Source organism: Clarias gariepinus, chromosome 4 (assembly GCF_024256425.1).
Source record: "Clarias gariepinus isolate MV-2021 ecotype Netherlands chromosome 4, CGAR_prim_01v2, whole genome shotgun sequence".
Lineage (NCBI taxonomy): Eukaryota > Metazoa > Chordata > Actinopteri > Siluriformes > Clariidae > Clarias > Clarias gariepinus.
In genome coordinates, this window is record NC_071103.1 from 19,065,583 (window position 1) to 19,089,676 (window position 24,094).

Genomic DNA, 24,094 nt, shown 5'->3' on the forward strand with positions numbered 1-24,094 from the left:
CCCGTGATATGCTCTTCACTATGTTGACACACATTTACTCACACACACATATCCTTAGTGAATATAATGTTGTTTTGATTTGCTTCATCTCATATGATGTGGCACTGAACACGCCTCTAGCTCAGAGAGCCAGTAACGCCCTGTACTGTAAACAAGTTTGGGTTTTAGCCTGCCAGAGATGTACTGCAAGGGTGGCTTACACACATCTGCGTCATTATTAACAAAACATTAAGCTTGCGTTGTACAGTAAGTGCTTATTTCTGGGTAATTTGAAGCTCACAGCTGATGAACGACAGTTGAAGCATCTGCACTTGAGATTATGTGTTGCGTTGCCCCAAATATGCAGTGTCTTTTTTCTTTCCTCTTGTATCTCTCTGCTGCCTATGCATTCTGCACTGAAATGACCCAGGCCTCTGCACAGCCTTTTGAGGCATGACTGTTGAACTTTCATAACTCCATAACTCCCTCCGTGAGCAGCATGGGGTTGTGGATGAGAGTATATTGTGTGGGATTGATTCTCCCCCCTTAGCTTAAAACAAACACTCATTTTAAACTGAAGCCTACACTTTGCTGTAACTAAATATGGTCATGGCTGTAAAGGATCTCAAATTGAGGTGGTGGGTTTGGGGGATGGGGTTTAAATGCCTGAACCAGATGCTGTTAGTCACTAGCGGTTAGTGCAGCTAACAGCGGTCAAAATTTGCTAGCCTTGCACAAACGTCTTTCCGAGAAATTTAGCCAGCGCCCCCCCAACAACCCCCCCCCCCCCCCCCCCCCCAGCCTCAGCATAGAAAGGGGCTGCCAAAGACAGGCGACTCAATGTAAAAACCTCGAGGCTGCTTAATGAGTCGGGTTTAAGTCTCTGCAGAGGAATTCTACAAGCAGTTTGGCTCTGACTCAAGGGTTCCTGCTTCCTGCTGAGAATTTAAAATTTGGGGTTGTTTCATAGCCGGAGCTCTGCAATCTGGCTGCTCAGTGCAAAACTATATATAGAAAGTGCTTATCATTTAGTCATGTTTTAATAATGGGGATAATAATAAACTTTGTTTGGATAGTGCTTAGCATGCACTCTGCAGTGACTTGGGATAAAAAGCATATCAGTGACTAACAGGGGGAAAAAAAGAGGGAAACAGGCGATAGATGTGGAGGGGGAAAGACGGAGAGAAAAATGGACATATTAAGTAAGGTTAATGAGTTCAGAAAGTATAGCGGTGGGAGTGTTGCTTTCTACCCAAAACATCTGGTAGCAGTTAAATCTCTGTAGTGTGTACTGCTTTTGTGTGTTGGAGTTTTTGGACAGAGTAAGTAGAAAGCTTTTTCAAAGAGGATATTTTGGAGACGGGGATCTTCTTTTATCATAGGTCAGTGACCAGTGGTTCTCCAGTCAGTACTTTTCTGCATCAGACATGTGGCTATTAACCGCACCATTTTCAACCTAACTCAAACCCCAGTATGTTCTAATTTCTTTTTTTCTTTCTCTTTTTTTTTGTCTCTAAATGATGATTATAGAGTCCTGACTGGCCATCGCTGACCATCACTGAATCTCTGGCTTGTCCCTGGGGTTGTCGCACCTCGTCCTGTGCCCCCTACCCCGTCTCAGAATAATCTTTTTCATCTTCAGTGCAGACATCCCTTTCCTGAGGTCGTAGAGAGAGAGTGAGAGAAACACCTTGTCTCTCCGTTGGACTTTGCTGCCACCCAGGCACTGACAGTGAGTACAGAATGCTTTCTCTTCCTCATTATGATTCAGATTCACTGACCCATAATCGCGGACACAGCGGCTTAGATTTCCTGCAATTCCCTTATGGTCGACAAAATCAATTTCTGACACCTTCTTGGTTTGCACAAAGCCGGCGACATCAGCACACATGCAAGGTGTGGATTTCAGACCTGTCTGAGCTGCTTCTCTTCATGCGGTTTAATCAAACGTCATGGCAAAGCTTATGAAGTTTGACATCTGTAAAACAGCAGCCTTGAAATTGGTTTCAAAATGTCCGTCTGCGATAAAACCAAGGATGTTTTGAATTCATATGCCAAATGGTGTTAAGAGCCCAGAATGAGTTTCTTTCTTTATTTCTTAGTTCCTCTCCAGTAAAATCTCTCTTTTTTTTTTTTTTTTTTTTTTAACCCGATAAACTCTTGGGCTGCAGATAAATAATCAAAACCAAAAGCATCAATATGTCTAACAAGACATATTAAGTAGAGTAATATATGTAATATAAAACAATAACAGGAGAAAATAACATTGACGATGGCAATTGCACTCCTAGGAACATCAAACTAATAGGCACTGGGGTTTGGTGTTAATTAAGCAATCACTCGAGCAAGAGTGCTGTTGTACTGAATCTCAGCATGGCTGTGATTCAGCTATAGGCACGAAGCTGCAGAAACAACTGTATTACAAACTAAAAATTTCTAATGAATACCTGACATTTCAGACACAACATGGCCAAGTATTTTGTTTATTTATGCTAAATTAATTAAATTGACTCACAAAATGCTCCAGCTGTTGCCACGCAACACACAGCCTGTAGTAAGTGTAGTAACAGTTTCAACGTAATAATCTATTGTTAGAACATGAGATTTATATAGCAAGCACAATCAAGTGGAGACAAACCATAAAATGTTATACTAAATATCAGCAGTTTTGGAAAACTGTTCAAATTAGTAGGCCAGAACTAACTGTCGTATCATGCCTTTTATAACTCTAATTCCCGAGGTGCATTGTTGATCATATTTTTCTTCCTTCTGCTGGGTAAGAGGCATTTTTATGTACGAGAGAGCATCTGAGCCATGTCGATGCAGCCAGGCTAAAGTTATTTTATTTCAGATCGACATCAAATCAGACCAAATGCGGTTTTATTTGTTTGGTAGTCTGATTCAGTGTTTAGTTAATTTACTTATTTTTGGCATTTGTAAAAAAAAAAATAATAATAATTAAAATAAGGATTTATGAGTGTAAACAAATTGTTGACTTATTCAGGATCAGCTACACAGTAATGGTCAGAAGTTTACATACACTGATCATAAATGTCATGGCAATATAGTGCTTGATGTTTTTCTGGGGCAGAAATAATTTGTACATGCAAGTTTTTCACTTAGCACACATCACAGCAAGCTGCTAGAAAAAAATCCAGTTGAATATTTGACCGAAATTTTTGGCAGAATTGAAAGTGTTTTAATTAAATTTGCCAGTTTCCTGGCAGAGACTCAACATATAAGCACATTCAAAAAAAATTCATTCTAGGGTTAAGACTCCAAAGTTAGCCTGCTTTATCCATTCCACAGCCAGCTTTGATGTGTGTTTGGGGTCTTTGTCCTGGAACGCTCAATTTTTTCCAAGTTTAAACGGTCTGACTTATTTTTTTCTTTTTGAGGTTTATTTTCTCCAAAAGGCTTCCTGCAATTCCTTTCCTGCACTTGTGTAGAAATGGCTCCAAGAGGCATTTCTGACTTGTGTAAATCGACCTTACTCTTCTTCAGGGCTGCACTGAGCTCTTTGGACTTTCCCATTATACTGTGTGTTGGTCAATCTGATGAGTGCTGTCAAAAAAACCCTTTTTTGTGGGTGCAGAGAGGTCACCAGCTGGACTCATGATCACTATATGCTTCAAATTCTTTTTTTTTTTTTTTTTTTTTTTTAAAGATAAAGATGTATGCTGTAGAATAACCCCACCCCAGAAAAACCTAACTTCAAAGATGGGTGTATGTGAACGTCTTACTGCAACTATATTTGCTTTGTTAAATGTAATGCTTTAAGTATACAAATATAAAGTTAAACATTTTTATTTGAGAATTATAAAGTTATTAATTGTCAAATTAAATGTTACAATAAAATAAATAAATAAAAAGTACCAAAACTAATAAAATGTAAAAATACTACTACTACTACTCATAATAATAATAATAATAATAATGTGCCTATGATGTGTACATTTTATAGTAAGGAACTAATAGGCAGGACATGTGTTCACTGTTTCAAAATTTAACCACAGATTCATTCCTGTGTCATACCCTGTGTTTAGATCTGGGCTTGTTTTTGCATACCTTTGATGAAAAAGGGCCACAATTAATCACGCAATAATTATTCAATTCAATTCAATTTTATTTGTATAGCGCTTTTAACAATTGGCATTGTCCCAAAGCAGCTTTACACAATCAAAAAAATTATTTAAGTTTGTATAGAATTTGAATGTGTTTGAATCAAAATGGTCAGTTTGTCCCTGGTGAGCAAGGTAACACTCCCTGAGATGGTAATAGAAAGAAACCTTGAGAGGAACCAGACTCAACAGGGAACCCATCCTCATTTGGGTGAAACAGAGAGCAGGAATTGATCTGCATTCATACTGTGTGTTAGTTGGCAGGCAGTTCAGCTATAATAGCTGATGTTAATTGATGTTCATATGGAGTCTAGTTAGTTATTGAAAACTCAGGTAGACTTGTATAAAGTTCCAGTCCTGAACTATTGAACAGTCAAGTCCTCAGAGAAACAGCTGCCAACACCAGTCAAGGCCAGAACCGTCTTCTAGGTAGAGAGAACCATCCCCAGACACCAGACGCATCCCAGAGAGACACACGGGGCATCCATGTGACGTGATCTCCAACTAGCAGCGGGGCACCAGGATGGGTCAGACAGGTCCGGAGGGCAGAGGGAGTCTGGATCACTGGCAGCTCAGGAATGACATGTGTAGCTCGACAGAGAGAGAGGGGAGACAGGAGGAGAGAGGAAAGAGAAAGAGCAGGAGAGAGAGCAGAAGAGAAGAGATAATAGTTAGGTCTGGTCACAGTCATATAATGTATAATGTGAATGTATATTAACTGTAGAGTGCAAGCAGAGACTCTGGCAGGACTAACTATGACAGCATAACTAAAAGGGAGAGCCAGAAGGAAACACAAACATGAGGGCTTCTTGAGATGTAAAGCAAACAATCACCTCACCGTCAGCAAACCTGAGTGATCAATGAGAGTGAGGAAGACAGCATCTAAACATACCAGTTCACCATAATACTCTACGTCCATGAGTCCCCCAGATCTGCTCCTTTACCTAAGGCAAATCTATTTATAAAAATGCTTGGCTAAATAAATAGGTTTTTAGTCTGGATCTAAACACTGAGACTGTGTTTGAGTCCCGAACACTATTTGGAAGACTATTCCATAATTTGGGGGCTTTGTAAGAAAAAGTTTAATTTAAAATTTAATGCTTTATATGTCAAAAGTAGTATTTTAAAATAATTCTTATTATTAAATTATGTTGTAGTTCTGAGTTAGAATATGTCTTAAATCATAAATTTTAAATAAAAAATTAAGTTTAAGTTCTGTCAGTTTAATGGCTTTAAAGATATTCTGCTTTTCTCCTTATGTTTTGGCTCCATATAATTAAGGCATTTACAACCATATAGTGACTTTTGCATTTGTAAGTAATGCTAAAACCATGCTCACATCCATGACCAATCCTGTGTTTTCAAACAGCAGCCATGCACCCGAGTCATTATGCACAATTTTGTCAATTTCCTGGAGCCATAAAGCTTTTTATTCCTGAATAGTCAATTCATTTATTCCTAATGTTGGCATTAGAGTTAAGTTACTGCTTTAAGACGTTATTTGTCTGCTTAGTTGTTTTAGAGATTCTGAGGTTTGGATGAAACCCATTTGAATTAGATTGAGCAGGCAAAGAGATTAGTAACTATACAAAATCTAACAATAACAGTTTTGTTAATGCTTCTCAGACCCCTTGGAGTCCCAAGAACCCACTTTGGTGAGCCATGGCTATTAGTATATACTGGATTTTTAACAAAGATTGTTTTTGTGTTATACGATTTAAGCTCAAATGGCAATGTGTATTAAGGGAAATGTTTAAGGACTGCTTGTATACCCATTCATGACTTGCCATCGTTACAACTCAGAATTTCCTGTTCTTTTTCAATTTTTATGGAGTCACTTTTTGTGTGTGCTGTCTGTACTACCTCTCTCTCCCTCTCTCTCTTTTTTTTTGCTACCTAAATGCCATTTTGTTGCAGAAAGGACCAGCATTTAGGCCTCCTATGCAGCCAATCTCTGTTCTGTCCCTGTTCAGCCCTTTTTGTCCTCTGAAACCCTTTTGTTGATTTAAGGGCCATTAGTGACCACAGAGAGCTAGGGAAAATGCAAAGCTTTCCAGGGCATCTACATCACATGTGAAGGTGTACCCTACAATGCTGTACTGAAATCACACGAGGAGAATACCAGTCAACAAACCTGGGGGGGAAAAACACCGCTTGCATGTTTAGTTGCATTTAGTTGATATTTTTTCAGATACCAATTTTCTGGGGGTAGAGAGACACATTTCAAAATTTATCTTTTTCCACACAGCTGAAACTTATTTATTGAGTGTGTCATAAAAACAAACCTCTAGTTTAGTGGTGTGGGTGGGGAGTTGTATAGTGTGTGTGTGTGTGTGTGTGTGTGTGTGTGTGTGTGTGTGTGTGTGTGTACAGGGTGGGTAAAAATTAGGCAATATTTAATGGCTATAGAACGTCTATAACTATAGAAACAGATCTGACTCCATGTGATTCCCTTGGTTTTAGATGCTTATTTGCTTTTCACCCACTCTGTACCTGTATGCACACACACAATATTGTGCAATCGAAATCCTGATGCAAAACATTGTACGGAAACGCATACACTCAGAAGCGTTTCTGTTGCAGTGACTAAAGATAAATCTTGGGTTCATGAATTTTAACATACAGACCACATTGAGCACAATACACCAATAAACTTTACTCAGTCTGGCTGGTGCAGTAATTTTCACTCAGATGGCGAATTGAGAAGTTTGTGTGATCAGTCTCTGAGTAAGCCCCAGGGCTTCTGAAAGCTAAAAAAGCACCAGTCCTGCTGTTCAGTGAGCAGCACCATGAACCGGGAACAAATTGCTCTCGCCCCAGTCCTAAGCTGAGCATTGGAGCAAAAATGCTGCCCTTTAGGAAGAATCGGTATTATGTAAACTATCTCTCACAATTTCAGGATGGTAGCCCTTATATATCCCCACATGCGGTGATTATTCACTTACACATGTACAGGGTAATTAGCTTCCACTCTCTATTGACATGGGTAACGCAAATTGCTTTGCTTCCTAGTATGCATTCTTATCTTCAGTTTCTCTGGTACACAGCTATTACACAGCTAGCTACGAACGGTTGCAAAACCACTCATTTGCAAAATATGGTTATAATAAGGCCTAGCCAACACATGCATGGGTATTTTTGGGGTATTGAAAAAAACTTTGCCACATGAAAACACAAAAAATGCTGTCAATGATGCCAAACCAACAGGTGGAGATATAACCCTAACCACAGAGCCATTTTGGTCAATCGGAAGCCTGAAATAAAGTGGTAGATCACACTCTGACACCAACACAAAAGATGCGGAACATGTGGCACACACTCCTACAAGATCACGGTTTCCTTAATCCACAACGACTTGGAACGAGGGTTGTGGAGTTTGGCTTTGGTTACATTACAGTACTCGTGTTCTGGGTGAGAAACTTCACGGCCAGTATGCAGAGCAGGGAAACTTATGATGACCACGACCTGTGCTAACATACTTATCTGCACCTCAATAAAGCTCGAGTAGAGAATGGTTACTAACTCCCATCACAATCCACAGGTCAATGTTCTATTTATCTTCACTCTGAAAGAATTTTTTCCCATAGGTTCTCTTTTTAACTGTCTATTTTAAAATAATAATATTTAATACAATTTAATACAATTTGGAAGTTATGCTCATGTACATATGGACTGGGCCTTAAAATAAAACTCCTTGCTTATTTTGAAAACAAACAGATTTGTGGTAAAAGAAAAAATAATTAAACCCCTGCCATGAATTTACAACAAAACCACTATTGCTTCAAGGACACTGCTGTTTTTTATGCAGTCGAATAAGGAGTTGATTTCTTTGCAGAAACTTAAAGCCCAATTCCCACTTTCACGTTTTTGCTAAAGGTTTAAAATTGCGGCTTGCCATGGCTCGGACACCCTCTGAAGCCATTAGCCATGACATAGTAATGAAGCACTTAAGGCAGAGCTAAAGTGAAATACACCAGCACTACATAAAGACATGGAAAAGCCAACAATTTGCCATCGTAAGGGCACAGATAATATCAATTACTTAAAAATAACTCTGCTGGGCTGGAAAATCTTGGGTCCAGGCATTTATGTCTGTTACTTTGACATCTACCACCTACTTAAACATTGTTGGAGAACAAGTATGGCACTTTCTAATAGCAGTGGTCTTTTTCATAAGGATAATGCACCCTGCCACATTATGAATTATTTTCAGTAATGGCTTGATGAACATGAGAGTTTAAGGTGTTAACTTGGCCTGTAAATCCTCCAGGTCTCAATTCAATCAAGCAACCATAGAATGTGCAGGAGAAACAAGTGACAATCCATTGCGGTACTATCTCGCAACTCACAGGACAGATACCACAGCAGTTGCTTATAATTTTTAATGTTTTATGTACAGTTGGTGTAAGATGTAAATTTTGGACTGCGAGCATAATTTGTTCCAGATTTGTGCCCCTGGGCGGATCTGACCTCTTAGATATGACTTTACGACACCTCTCTGCATATACTGTGGTGTCTGGCACCAAGTTATTGGCCGTGGATCCCTTGGGTGCCATACGTTGTTGGGTGGGGGCCCCATAGATCGCATCCCATGAGTGCTTGATTGTATTTAGATCTAGTTTTTTCAGGCTAAGTTGGCAGCCTTTGCCTTGTTGCCTGCTGTGCTCCGTGTGCAGTGGCTGTGATGCACTGTGTGCTCTGGTGCCTTGTATGATTGTCAGCACTGTCCATTTTATTTTATTTTTTTGTGATTTGTGCTGTAACCAGTTTATTGGTGTATATTTGGTTGTCAATGTTGTTGTTAACGTTAGGTGGTGGTGATGTTATGACTGATCGGTCTAAGTCTGCAATAATTTTTTTTACTCATGCCTTCAAGCTGTGGTAACCCTGATTTATCCACATAAGTAAGCCACAATATTACCTTACAACTACCCAAGGCTCTTCACGATTTGTGAATTTGTAGCAATCCTTACCAAAAATCATCAAAGTAAGAACTGGGTTTAAACATTCTAGGAAGAGGATGTGGTATTCACTTGTTTTTGTCATATGGAAGGTTTAAGACATGTTTGAGACAGCATGAAGGCAAAGTGTCCCAATCCTAATGGAATACAGAACATTTTCTGAGATTAAAAATAGAATCATTAAAGCAAATCTGTGTGTGTGTGTCTAGGTGATAACTGTGGACTTTAGCTGGTACCTATCTTCTGCATAGGAGCTGAGAGCATTTTCCCACGGCCCATTGATATTCAGAGCGGGTAGCGCATTAAGTGTGGTATTGATCCGCAGATGTGATGCATCCTCCGGGATTCACCCAAAGCTGCTCTAGGGTCCATTCTGTCAGTACATCTTATCTCTTCAAACCCTCTTCCAGGCATTCAAAATGGCATGAAGAGACAGGTGTGGGTGCATGTGTGTGTTTGTGTGTTGTCTTATTTGTAAATCATTTTACTTTTCACTATTTTACTTTGATATTTCCCACACAGTTCTGAGTTCGTGCTCACAAAGGGCAACGTTTGATGTGTAAGACTCGTATGTGAACCTTCAGGTATTAGTTTTGCTTAAAAATCTGCATCTCCTTAAGCTTGGGATTATTGCGCAAGTCAGACCATTTCTTCTCCTTCTACCATAAATGCATATCTTAGGCTGGCACAGTGAAACGAGAGAAGAAAGATAGTGACATGAACAAGACTCTTTTCTTGAGAACAACTCGGCTCCCTGCAAACCTAGACAAATGGCTAGTGTTATTCCGAACTGTTTTCTGTTTTAAAATGCATGCATTACATGCTGGTGTGCGTGCTCCTGTGCATTTCTGTGCAAAGGCAGATGCTCAAGATAAGTAAAAAAAAAAAAAAAAGTTTTCTTGTTCATTAAAAAATTTTCAGCTATAAGTACAGTATGTGCTTAGCAAATAAGATTTTAAAAAAGTTCAAGATATGGCATCTATAACAAGGTTCTATATCAGTCAAATAATCACGCATGAATGCTCCAAGCACTCTGCAGTGATGATGGTTGATGTTGTCCTGGCAACTAAAGCTGTATCCAGCTTTAATTAGTACAATCCACTGTCCATTATATTTTGCTAATCGTTTCAGTAAATAACAACCAGTTTTTCTGACATAATAAGACACAAATTTCACGCTATACATGATGCTCTGAGAAAACTGATTGAAAAACCTGGTGCTGAATTAGACAGTTGACATTCCCCCTAAAAATAGGGTTTGGCGATAATAGTTAATTCAACTTTAATAAATCTTACTGTATATGAAGCTATATGTACACTGTGCAGTTAAAAAGGTCGCAGTGATGAATACCTTCCTATTTCTTAGACATCCATATCAAAACAGTACAACACACAGCTATGTATAATAGAAAAAGTAAGAGCATTTTCACCCATGCAATGCAAAGAGAGCTTAAAGTATTGAGACTAAACAGTTGTGTTGCGTTAAGAAAACCACTCATCAGTGAGGCTAATTAAAAAAAAGCCTTCAGTTTGCTGGGAAGCATAAAAAATGGACTGTGAAGCATTGAAAAAAAAAAACATGTTGTCTGATGAGTCCAGATTTACCTTGTTCCTATATGATGAGTGCATCAGGGTAGGAAGAGTAGTTGATAAAGTGATGCACATCATGCCGTGTACCTACTGTTCAAGCCTGCGGGGGCAGTGTTACAGTTGCTTTTGTTGGTCTAGTTTCGGCAATGTTATGTGCCAAATAGGAACGAAGTCAGCAATATATTTTTCCATCGATGGCCTTTTTGTTCCCTGATGGCATGGGAATATGGCACTGCCAGAATTCATCGGACTCAAATTGTAAAAGAGTGGTTCAGTGAACATGAGACATCATCTTTACACATGGATTGACCCCCACAGAGTCCAGAGCCTAACCACATTAAGAATATTTGGGATATGCTGAAGACTTTACACAGCGGTCTGACTCTCCCATTATCAATACAAGATCTTGGAGAGAAATTAAGGCGACTCTGGATAGAAATATATGTGTGACATTGCACACGTTTTACAAAACAATTCCATGGATGTAATCAAAGCAAAAAGCTATGTAGGTGTGTATACTGTACAGTACCAGTCAAAAGTTTAGACACAGGTTTGGATCCAATTTAATGCATTTAAGAACAATACTGGACTTTTTTTTAATGTGAAATAACACATATGGCATTAAGTAATAAAGTAACAACGGCCAGTTGTTATTTAAAGACATAAAGGTCAGCTGTTCTTGAGTAGTTTTTGCAGGAACAGTATTTTCAAGTGCATTTTTAAAACAGATCAAAAACCAGAATGAAACTGGCTCTCATGAAGACCTTCTCAGGAAAGCAAGACCAAAACTTGCTCTGCTGCAAAGAAGTTATTTTAGAGTTAGCAGCCTCAAAAATCACCAATTAACAGCACCTTAGATCACAGCCGTTATGAAGGCTTTACAGCCTCATGCACACACACAAAGTTTCCAGACCCTTTAAGTTTTTCACATTTTACTTCCCACTCATCATACATGCAATATTTCACAATGACGGAGTAAAATCATGTGTTTGTTTCATTTATTAAAAATAAAGACCGAACTATCCTTTTTCCATAAGTATTCTGACCCATCACTTGGTTAAAGCAGCTTTGGCAGCAATGACAACCTCAAGTCTGCTTGTGAATGACGCTTCAAGCTTGGCACACTTTTTTTTTCACAAGTTTCTTCCTTGGGGAAAAAAGATCTACTAGGTGGATCAGTGCACAGCCGTTTTCTTAGGTCTCACCAGAGATGTTCTCTTGGGTTCAGATCTTTACTCTGTCCGGGCCACTCCAGGACTTTCACTGAGTTGTTCTGAAGCCATTTCCATGTTTTCTTGGCGTTAGTGCTTTGGGCCATGGTCTTACTGAACTGTAAACCTTCATCCCAGCCTGAGATCATGTTGGCTGTGGAGCCAGTAACGGACATTTAAAACCATCTGCTTAAAGTTGTCTAAAGCCATGTTAGTTTATTGAGTTTTAATCAAGTTGTTGGATCGACAAAATGGACATAGGCCTAATTAATTCAGTTTGTAATCGATATTGACTCAAAAATGCCCATGGTGCTCCTGCAATGTAGTCGAAATGGAATTGTTAGTGATTTTCTCAATTTTCTCTTTTGGGGCTGAACAGATTTTAGTTTTTCAAACTTTACTTCAAAAAAGTAAAAGTGAAATACACTGCTTGGCCAAAAAGTTGCTGTTTTAGAAGGGTCAAATTATTGGCTTGAATCAAGCAACAACTACTGTATAGAGATATTCAGTAACTGGAATTGGGTTAAGAACTGGCCACCTCAGTTTATGGTGTAACCAAAGCTAAAGGCAATCAAATGAATATTAGTGTTCTTTTTTTTTTGGTCCAGGCCGATATATACTAAGTATATACTTTAAGCGAAAAGTTTGATTAATCAAATCCTACATCTGGTTTCCATAACTCAGTAGTTCCAACCATGGTCCACACATAATTGTTTTCTGAGCTCCCAGGCCACATAATTTACCTTATCAGTCAATTAACAACCATTTCTGAATAGAAGTGGGTGTGGTCGAGCAGGGAGAACACTAAAATGTCCAGGGTTAAGAAATGCGGCCGTATCTGTTAAAATAAACCATGTTCGATTGCGGGACTTGATGTTTCTGAAGGTAAATGCAAATGTGCTGTATTAGATTGCTTAGTTAAATATGAAAGATGAAGATCCATGCTACTACTTTTTTCCTTCATGAAAACTCTGAGATGAGATAAATACCAACAGGTAATGTGTGGAAAAATATTTCTAAAGTGTAGAAATTGTTGAAGCAAAAGTGGCACTTTTATTCAGCTTGAGATAAGCGCATTATGTTTGTCTGCATAATCTCCTTCTCACATGGAATGTGCAATTAATTTTCTGTTTAAATGGATGTTTTCACTATGCCTTAGTCATCTGCTTGAATAGAACTCAGCTATTGCTTTTTTTTTAAGGAATTAATCCAATGAAGACCGTGAGCAGCTGGTGGTGCCTCATAACTGTCACACAGGCTTGACTGCTTTTTCCTCATTTTTATTGATAAGAGATGGGCATCCTTTCCAGACTGATTATGTGAGATATTTGATCTCAGTTGTGATCTGTTGATGAAAATAGACAATAGTTCTTATTATATTTCTGTCATTTGGTGGTTGATTGAGCAACGAGGTTTGGTTGATGGATCAGCAGACTTTGGTAAGGACAAGTGAGGAGTGTCAGTATACAGTATATCTCCAACCACTAGGTTTTTACTCATATCAGAGAAGACAGGAACAGCACAGTGATGTCCTTTCACCATACCAAAAGCAGCCTATAGTGTGCAACGTTTTTTAATACATTTATTTGAATAATCACCTTTTCAAAAAGTTGATGAAGAGGGAAACCTTTCACCTCTGTACAAGGGAATGACATTTTCATCCCCTTTTGAATATTTAATCTTGTTTTTATTATTTGTGGAAAATGTCACGATAGTACATTTTGTTATGCTGTATATTTTAAGGTTATGTTCACATTACCAGGCTGAGATGACTCACATCCAAGTTTTTTACCCTAATGTGACACAGATGATATATACAGTATATATATAAAATGTACAAACTGTTTGATCTGTACTCACTTTCGTTTGTGTTCGTAGATTAGATATACTGTATATCCAATACGTGCCTATACGTGACTTGAACGAGAGCGAGTTCCTGGGAATCTTGCCTTCGCGCTGTCGTAGGATGATGTCAGCGGTCATCACCAGCTGCGCATGGGTTACGTTTCAAAAGCCGAGGACAGCAGAGAAAGTAGTCAGTGGAAATCAGTGAATTAGTAGATATTTTAGGCAATGAGTCTATCCGAGAAACATCTTTAGGGAACCTGCAGAAATAGGGCAGCATTTGAGATCATTTTACCGAGCAAAGACGTATCAAATGTGCGTGCGTGCTGTTTCAGATGACTGAAACATTCCCATGAAACTAGATAAACCTAACTTGTACAGTAGTTATGAATGTGAACGGTCATAACATGTAAATTCAATCTGCCAAGTTTTTTTTTTGTTTCATTTTCTTCATAAAAAATTGTTGCAGCTTTTGTTAAGAAAATGAACATACTGTAGAGGTGCACAAGATCAGTTGCCACTATTCTACCATACTGTTTGCCAGCTCATTCTCCGCACTTCCACTCTCCTCTTTTTATTTTAGGCTCAATCATCTCATGGTCTTTACTTGCTCACCAGTAACTTCTTTTCACTCGCACCATACAGTACATACACTTGCTGAAATCAAAACACGCATAGTGATGACCTCACATATTCAGAAATCCCTCTCTCTATGTGAATCGGGTTCTCGATTACGTTTGGGTCAAACGTTCCACATGATGTTTCTTCTTCACAGCTTCGCAGGATTGAGTCGAAATCTTCACTTTTACTTTGTAGTTATTTCCTGTTCAGGCAAGTTCCTTCTTTTATATCCCTAACCTGGCTGCCTCCAAGGTTAAATTAGAATATTCATGGAGCTGGATGACTTGGGAGGAGGAAGTTAAGCGAATCCCTGCTGCTTTCCTCTCAAATACTCACAGTTGCTCTCAGTCATCATTTTATGCTTAGTGCGTGTCTGCCATCCACAGCTGATGAAAGCATATGATTGTGGAGGCTTATTTTGGCCAATGTACCAGCCCTTTACTATTTTTTTTCTTAAATTTGCTAAATGTTAAAGTTTCTAAACTGTGCATATCAAAAGTTTTTTTTTTTTTTTTTTTTGCATTTGTAAGTGTTTTCAAAATCAAATGCTGGCAACAAACTCGCTGTTTTTATGATTTATGTGCATTCGCTGCATAATGTAGCATGAATGTTGTATTCTGCACCATTTTCTAGTTAGAAAGCAGTGTATTTACTAAACCAGTGCAAGAAAGCATGGAAATGAATGCTCCTTGAATCTTTCATGCAGCCGCCACGCCTGGTGTAAAATGAAAAACATTGCAGGGTGATTGCTGCTTCTTGTGTAAAATAGGTTTCAAACACAAGCCCACGCATCATGCCGCATTTGTTTGTCATCTCTACATGCGTGAAGGTGAAGTGGAAATTCTCTAGAAATCCACTGAATCCACACACTTGCACTTTTGCTGCGAACTTTATTGAAAATTATTCCTTACAAAGCTGTCATGATTGTGCAATTTGTAGTTTCATAAAAAATTGTTTGTACAGTAATTATACTCATGTGCATGAAAAAAAAAAATACAGAGGCTATTTTATCACGGCCATGCCTTCTTTTGCTACATTTTTTTTGATGTGGTCCACAGACATACCTTTAATACCTAGACATTATCTTACCTGCCTTATAATGAGACACTAAAAAGGATCTTTTTTCCTTTTAACCCTTTGAAAAGTTAAACATAAAATATAAACGAACACTTTTTAAAGGACTTTTGCTAACCTTGTCAGCTATCAAGCTCTATACACTTCATTAATAACTAGTTCTCCGTTTGTCACTGGGTTTAAGCCCATTTTTAACTTACCATAAGGACATTTTAACTTCCCAAATGCCTTGTTTATTTTGCATTACTTTTTGATTGTTCTCAAAAAAAACTTTGTAGTCCTGTTGGTGTGTGTTGCCTGGGGAGGCTTTAAACATCAAACTGTGCATTTGGGCGTTCAGATAATGTTTTGTAGAATAAAAGTCATCATTAAATTTAAAACACAACAACCAGAAACTACCTACAACATACAGAACAACAACATAGCCCCCCCAAAAAAATCTCTTAATCTCTTATTCTTATTTAACCAATTAATTGGATTACCAGTATGGCCTTTTTTTTTTTTTTTGGTTTCGATGAATGCAGATTGAATTAATAATGTAAGAGACAGCATTTGACAGTTGCATTTTATATGGTTTGGTTTATTGCTCTCCAGTACTGGAACCAGTGAAAGCCTCACTATTACACAATAAAGTCTTTTACTTAAGGTTTGGCAGAAGGCAGCTGTCCCTCAGGACTTCCCAAGTACCCATCTAAATTCAGACATGCTATAAATAAGGAACTCAACTGCTGTAACCTCTATGACATTTGTATTTACTGAGACTGTCATCATTAAGGATGCAGCACGGCCTCTGTGCTGTAGGACTAGGTGAGGATTTAAGAGCGCACTAGAACGCAGGCGGACGAGATGCATTGTGTCCACTCTGCCTAGAGAGAGAGAGAGAGAGAGAGGGACAAAAAGAGAGGCAGGTCCAGACAGACTGATTGGAGCCAGGTCCCCATTACTGCACCAGAGAGGGCATCAGAACACATCATCTGTCCTGCTCTCCCACACACCCACTCTTCAAAGGACTTAAATCAGCCTCTACGTCAAACAAACAACACCCGAACAACCCCAACCTTTTGTTTTTTTTTTCTGGATCATCGATCTGTTGTTCATGTCCCTGTTTTGAGATCCCTAGCTCTAGTCTTGCTTTCTTTTGTACTTCATTGTATTTCCTTTTCCCCCCCATTGATCACAGGAATGAACAATTGCTTAAAAATATCCGGAGTGCCGTTCTGAAGGGGAAGAAATAGATGAGCACAACATTACGAAATCTCAGGATGAAGTTATGTTTCAGAATTGTGTTGGTGGTTGTGATGCACCTGTCTGACACTGATAGTATCTCAAAAAAGCTGGAAGTAAGAGAGAGAGAGAGAGAGAGAGAGAGAGAGAGAGAGAGAGTGTGTGTGTGTTTTGTGTGGGAAGGTTCACATTTCTTGACACATTAGCCATAAGAGGTTATTAATGGAAATGTCTGTAATAGTGATGCTGTATGTGTATATGTGGGGAGAAAGAGAGGGACACACAGCCACAAACCTTAACTATTGATTGAACTTCTCTCTCTCTCTCTCTCTCTCTCTCTCTCTCTCTCTCTCTCTCTCTCTCTCTCTCTCTCTTGCCCAATAGCGTTTGCCCTCTTTGTTGCTTTAAACACCTGAACACCTCTCTCCTTACTTCCATCTGTCCTGCTCTATTCCTATATTCTATCTTTCTGTCCCAATTCTTGCTATATCCACTTAATCACCTTTCTGCCTCCCCATTTATATATACACAAACAGCACATAAACACTCATATATTCTCTTTCTTTCCCTCTCCTTCTCTCTCTTACACACACATAGCCACACACATTCACCTCATGTCAGCTGCAGCACAAGAATAATGGCTCCTTATTGGCTCCTGCACACAGACTAATGAGAATCTCAAATCCGACAAGCAGAGTGCATTTATCACGTACTTACACTTAATGACACCACCACCGCCATGGCTTAACTTCACACAAAAGTGTGTGTGTGTTTAAATTTGTGTCTCCACACATTATAGAGGCATCTGGGCTCTTTTGCTTTTTGTCTGTTAAAGAAGTGCGCTTAATAATTTGGAAGGAAAGTGTGTGCATTTCGACTTGCGAGAGAAAAGAGTCGGTCTCCCCAGCATCTCCCACCCACACCCTATGTTCTCTCTTCCTCTCTCTAATGCATGCATAATTAAGTCTGTTTAAGTCATATTCTAGTGGGTTTATCCCAGGGGTGTCAATCTCTGCCCGGATTTTTATCAGCATTTAAAGCGATATGATTTTATTACGTATTGCTATTTTGTTTACAATTTAGCACCAATTCCAAAGTCTAATTAACCGATAGTATTTGAAGAGATGCATTGTCCTAATGATTAGCAAAGCCGTGATGCTGTAGGCACAACGGAGAAAGCAGAGCGCTAAAGATACTACAGCTGTTCTGGTATCCAGCACAACCTCAAGTGTGAGATTGCTTTTATACAAAAGTTTTACAAACTGATTTTATTTATATCATTTATTTGTTAATTTATTTTAATAATTATTAAAGATTATTATTTATTTGTTTCTTTTTGCTCCACCAACAAGCATTAAGCTGGTGACCGACAGTGTAATTAACATAAGTGCAATTAGTTTTGAATTCTTACCGGTGCCATGTTGCCTAAAGGAGAGTAGAATGAACCACAGAGGTCGGGGACAGTCCTGAGAAACTCTCTTGAGAATATTTATTTTGCTTTAGAATATGAGATCACTACATGATTTAGGGTTGAATACGAAATAGCTTAAAATAGAAAGCTAGTGCGCTATTTAGGGTGTTGAATCCGTTGTTCCACACACCACATCACAAGAAGTGAGCTTGTTCAATTTAAAACACCTGTAAAGTGATGCATACAGTATAGTTTAGTATCCCAGTGCTGTTGTGCTTTATATCAGCACTTATGGAGTGCCTCTCGTCCAATCAGATTAAATGCTGTATAAAATAGATCGAACATTTCTCCAAAAAACAACGGTAACTTTTTGTAATGTTTATTTTAACATATTTGTAAATTTCACTAATTAAGACATTTTAGGATTTGGATTCAATCAGTGACTCCCACTAAGTGTTTCTTCTTCAAATATTTTTACCTACGTGTAGATTTATTTATTTCCTTTTAAGAGCAAACTTACTGTGAAAATATTGAGCAGTATTTAATAATATAATGTTTTTGCGAGTTGCACTGGGTGAATGAAACAAGGCAGTGGGAATGTATTTGTCCCTGAGTTTGTCATCTGTGGTTTACACCCTTTAAGCCGTTACTTGGGCAGGTATGGACACAGCAAACACACTTGGGTGTGGAATACATCAAGCACAACAATGTGATTTAAACTCTAATTTGAACAATTTACAGGAATAACAAGACTTAAAACAAAGACTTGTCCTTCCCATTCTCACGCACACCCTGTGTGTCGCTGTGTTTGGTTTGTAAAGGAAAGTAAACCAAGCAGGTGCCTTGGTATAGCGTTAAAGAAGTTTATACGTGCCTTGTTAGTTTTGAAAAAGAATTCCTAAATCTTTTATGTCATTTTATAAAATACCAATATTGACCATGTGGCAAGAATTACATAAACATAGGGTTCAACAAGTGTTATTCACAATAACAGCAGCAACTAGCTGTACACAAAGTGAAAATTTGGTTAAAATGTGTGTTTTTTTAAATAGCTTAATTTATTTGTAAAATGTGTTTTAATTGGTGAAGTAATATTTGCTTTTAAAGTTCTGAGTGTTAATGAGGATGCAGGATCTCCATGAAATTCATGCCCTAGAGCCCTTTGTGATCAGACTACACTGCATTTTACTGCATTCTGTACTCCCTTGGTAATATCTCTACTTTTCCATGGTTTGTCTTTTTTTATTATTTTTATTTAATTATTTATTTATTCATTTATTCATTTATTTATTTATTTATTTATTTGATCAGCAACGGTTAGTAAGGCTGAGCACCGGAGAGCAGAGGCCTGGCACTGCAGCCTAATTAGATGTCGTATCTAAGCCTCACTGGGGCACGTAATCAGTTTTGGGATTAGCATTAAGATTAGATAAGGCATTATCCATCTTACAGTGATTGTGGACCAGCTTTTACAGATCAGTTTGCTACGCACACAATCCCATACACACACACTCACGATCCCGGTGCCAGATCCTTAAATAGTCGGAACCTGCTCATGGCGAGACCAGATGCTTCGTAATGGATCACTTTTGAGCAAAACAAGAAAAACTATCAATTTCTAGCAATAACTAGTGACAACTGTTCATCAATTAGTCAGATGTCCCCTATAACTTGTCTTTATAACTGCACCCGGATACTTTGTATCCTTTAAACAGCTTTTTTGATGCACTTGTGCAATATGTGATATTAATCATAATTCTTCTTGACATGTCATTTACTCTGTTTTGTTTTGTGTACCTTTCGTTCTACATTTTATTTTTATGAAATGATTTCTCGGACATAATGAGTGAGTAAAATTTGAGTGCCTTTTCTCCTTCCCAATGAACGATGGGTTATGCAAATTCCTGCACTCATCAGTATGTATTATGATGTTCAGAGAGCTTGAAGTGTTTGTAAGAAAGAATGTAAGTTGAGAAAGGATACTTTCAAAATGCATCCCATGCCACATTGATTGCTTGATTTAAAATTGTAATCAGAGACGAGCAAAAAGTTTGCAAACCCAGTAACATCTCCTGATTACATTCCAGTACTTTTTAATTACTTGTCATATAAAGTGAGAGGAGTGGCACTGCGGTGCAGCAGGTAGCTGTGCTGTGTCACAGCTTTGGGGTCTCCAAATAAGCCTTAGCTTTGGATTACTATCTGTGTGAAGGTTTACATGCTTTTACTGTGCGTGTGTGGATCAGATACGAGTGTTAGTGTGTATATGCTTGGTACCAGGCAATCGACTTTGGTCCTACCCAGTGTGCAGTGTTTCTGGATTAATCTCCAGATTCATTGATCATGATGGAAGATAAATGCATGTACAGTAAAATTAAATTCACTTTTTCAAAGGAGTTGTTTTTTTCAACCAACCTTGATAACCGATCTCATCACTCACTCATTCCGTATACCACAACGTGCTAACTCCAAGATCCTAGGCAGGAATCGTAACCCAGGACTCTTGAGGTGCGAGGTGACTCTACCACCCATTCTCATCACTATCTCCTAAAAATAATTTGGCTCTTTTGTTCCCTAATCTACACCTAAAAGTAACTATCCGTATTCTAGAACATATTTATTACTCCTATTTTCCTGTGCCCATTCTGTATAAATCTTCATTTTGTTTTAGATTGTGTACTGTAATTCCATTATCTGCCTTATCTGCAGTCCTGAGTGCACATTATTTTAAGTAGAGATATATAGAGAAGTGGTTTGCTTGTTCCCTGGGGAATAGACAATATGATGAAGTGTTTAATTTGAGAGTGGAGGTTGGAATGCACAAGTATGATGGGAGCATCACCTTGAAACATACACACATTGTGTGTATGTCTGCCTCTCTCTCTCTCTCTCTCTCTCTCTCTCTCTCTCTCTCTCTCTCTCTTGCACACAGTCAGCAACTCTGATTGGAATATCATTCATTTGAAAATAGTGCACCCATTGTTGGTCGGCACCTGCTGGGATGCGCAGGACAATGCAGCTGTCACTTGATTTCTACATGCTTCCTTTTCTTCCTGATTAGCTTTCAGTGACTGTTCAGTTTGTGTGTGTGTGTGTGTGTGTGTGTGTGTGTGTGTGTGTGTGTGTGTGTGTGTGTGTGTGTGTGTGTGTGTGTGTGTGTGTGTGTGCGGCGCAGAAAATGAAAACGTTGAAGGGAATTGAAAGACCTGCACTTTGTCCTCTTATCAGTTGAAGTGCTCTACCATATAGCTTTCTACATATTCTTGCTCAAGCTTTTTTCAATTGTGTATGTTAATAATGAGATTCTATTGTGCTGTGAGGTGCTGTATTGGCAAGAATCGGTCAAGAGTGTCCAAGGTCAGAGCGTAGATCTTGATTAGAACTCCGCACATGCAGTGTGTTTTTTGGATTAATGAAAGCCTAACCTTGACGCTTCTCTCTGTCTGTATTCAGCTAAGAGTTGATCCCGCTGCATCTGAAAGTGCTACCCCAAGCCAAATCTACATGTCCTTAGCATGCGGGCTTGGTACGGGTTTCATAGCTGAGAGTTCTACATTTTCCTACAGATTTCATGGTAATCTTTCTTAGGTGGAAGGCATGCAAGATGATATAAAATAAACCAATCAGAAAGGACTTGACACCATATACAAGGAATGACAGGACATAGAGATAACTCTGCATGAGCAGGTCGAGTCTCTGAAGCTGTATTAATGGACACATGCTCATGAGATGAAACAACCATCAGAGGGATCTTACTTAATGGAGACGTCACCACACATTTTGTTATAGAACCGCTACTGAGACTGTTTCAAAGCTATCGGAGACATCACAGGCCTTATCTCTCCCTTACACACACATTGATTCCCCCGCTGCAGCACAGAACCCGCAGAGTACTATCATTTACTGGTTTACTACACACCGCAGACCTCTTGTGATTCAATGAGCTTCACTCTCGGCGGTTTGCCTGAGAGGCGAGAGTGGCAGAAAATGCCATTTCAGTCAGTATTGGTTGTTTTGCTGTTTTGTTGGTTCGTGGTTTTAAAATGCCATTACACAAAAGCAGAGAATAAAAGTCAGCTCTTAAGTATATTGAGATCTTGAGCGCTGGCAGATGACTCCAGTTTGGACTAACTTGTTTGTCTTAGGGTTCTTCATGTGCCCTAGCGTGTGAGAGAGCCTGCCATAGTTCTGGCTAGTCTGATAGTGATGCTGGTGGTGGTGGTGGCGGCTGTAGTCAGATATTTGATTGCATCAATGCCTCCAGCAATGTTATGCTATTGATTTCCTGCTTTGCTGGAATATCGAGTTTCCCTTGCTACCTACTGTACGTTTCTCTCATGACGTTACAGGAGACACCATCACAACTTAGTAATTGACAGTAATCCGCAAGATGCATGTTTACTGCAGAGCACTTGGGATCGCTTAGAGCCAGGATATATCTACTGCTCATGCACTGGCTGTCTAGTTTTTAACTGTCTTGCACTTTTTTGCCTTAATAATAATAATAATAATAATAATAATAATAATAATTAAAGGCATACTTTCAGGCTTTTTTTTTAATCCTTTGATGTTTTTTTTTTTAAACCTCTGATTACAGACTAGCACTTTCATGTATTATACACAGATTTACATTCTGTTACAGATAATAGCACTTGCTCTGGCTTCATTAATTATAAGGGATATTTTTATTCATTCATTTGAAACAAATGAAATTTGGTTAAAAAACAGTACTACCTAGGTTCATAGTGCTATTTTACATTTTTCTAAACAGAGTGCTGGGTTAACCTTGCTGTTACTTTTGTTGCTTCACTTACCTTGCAAGCTCATATTAGCTGCTTTTTCATTACAGTAACATTGCATTGCTTACCACATGAAAACTACAGAAGCCCCGCTTTACTCTCACGCCTTCATGACCTCTCTTCCTGACCAGTGCAATGGCCTTTCTCTTGTCCTCCGAAGCCATCGCTCGACTAAAATATATTCTCATCAAAATAGCTCTATAGCTAAGTACATATAATGGGGAGGTTATTATGAAAAACGCTGCTCCAATTTGCAGTTGCTGTAGCTTATCCTGTACATACAGTATAATGTACTATATATTATAGGTTAGTCATGAAGTGAACTTCTAGCCAGTGGAAGAGAAGGGAAAGGGATTACTCCAGTAACTAAGAATTTGTTTGCCATCTTAACTGTTTTGTTGCTGATTTTCGAAGATTAAATTACATTTACTTTGTTTAGCGCTTTTGCCAATGGTATTTGTCGCAAAGCAACTTTACAGAATTAAAAGAAAATGATCGAAATGTGGAAAAAAAAATGTATACATCAAAATGATCAGATTGTCACAGATGAGCGTGATAGTGGCAAGGAAAAACTCCCCGAGATGGCAATAGGAAGAAACCTTGAGAGGAACCGGACTCGGCAGGCAACAAAAGGCAGTATGAATATATTATTATTATAATAATTATAATAATACAGTATGGGGCTTCAGAGCTTTATTTGTGTGTGTGTTTTGGAATAGAATCACTCCTCTATAAACTAAAAAATAAATAAAAATCTCTGCCTCCCAGATGTACTTTAGTAGACACAGTAGAGCTGAGCTTGGCATGTTTGCATTGCAGACCTCTAACACAGAGCTTGTGGGTTCTACTTTCTGTCTCTGACTGACTGTCTGTCTCTCTTTCTCTCTCTCCCTCTCTCTCTCTCTCCCTCTCTCTCTCTCTCTCTGAGAAAACTTGTGCGCACACTTGTGTGAAAAGTGGGTACACATTCATGAATATTCATCAAACGTTATTGGGAGCTTACTGAAAATAACACGTACTCTCTTTTACATACATAGTGTATGATATTATGCACACATTCCATATATTTCTATCTCTCTATCTATCAGTCGATCTGTCTGTCTATCTATTTATGGAGCTATTTATCTAGGTATCTACCCTTCTTTTTCTATAGATAGAGAGAAAGATAAATGCATAGAGATGGATAGATACACACACACACACATACACAGTGCTGTGTGGGGAAAGGCTTTGATGTTGTGATCTGAAGAGGAGATGCA

The 24,094-nt window shown here is 38.6% G+C and overlaps 1 protein-coding gene across 6 annotated transcripts in view; it reads left to right on the plus strand.

Moving 5' to 3' along the window:
* sema6e (sema domain, transmembrane domain (TM), and cytoplasmic domain, (semaphorin) 6E) overlaps nt 1-24,094 on the plus strand; it is a 141,413-nt gene that overhangs the window by 52,622 nt on the left and 64,697 nt on the right. For all 6 annotated transcript variants that reach the window (XM_053494004.1, XM_053494005.1, XM_053494003.1 and 3 more), the window contains one exon: nt 1,510-1,711. The gene's annotated coding sequence lies outside the window, so the exon portion shown is untranslated. The remainder of the gene's footprint in view (nt 1-1,509; nt 1,712-24,094) is intronic.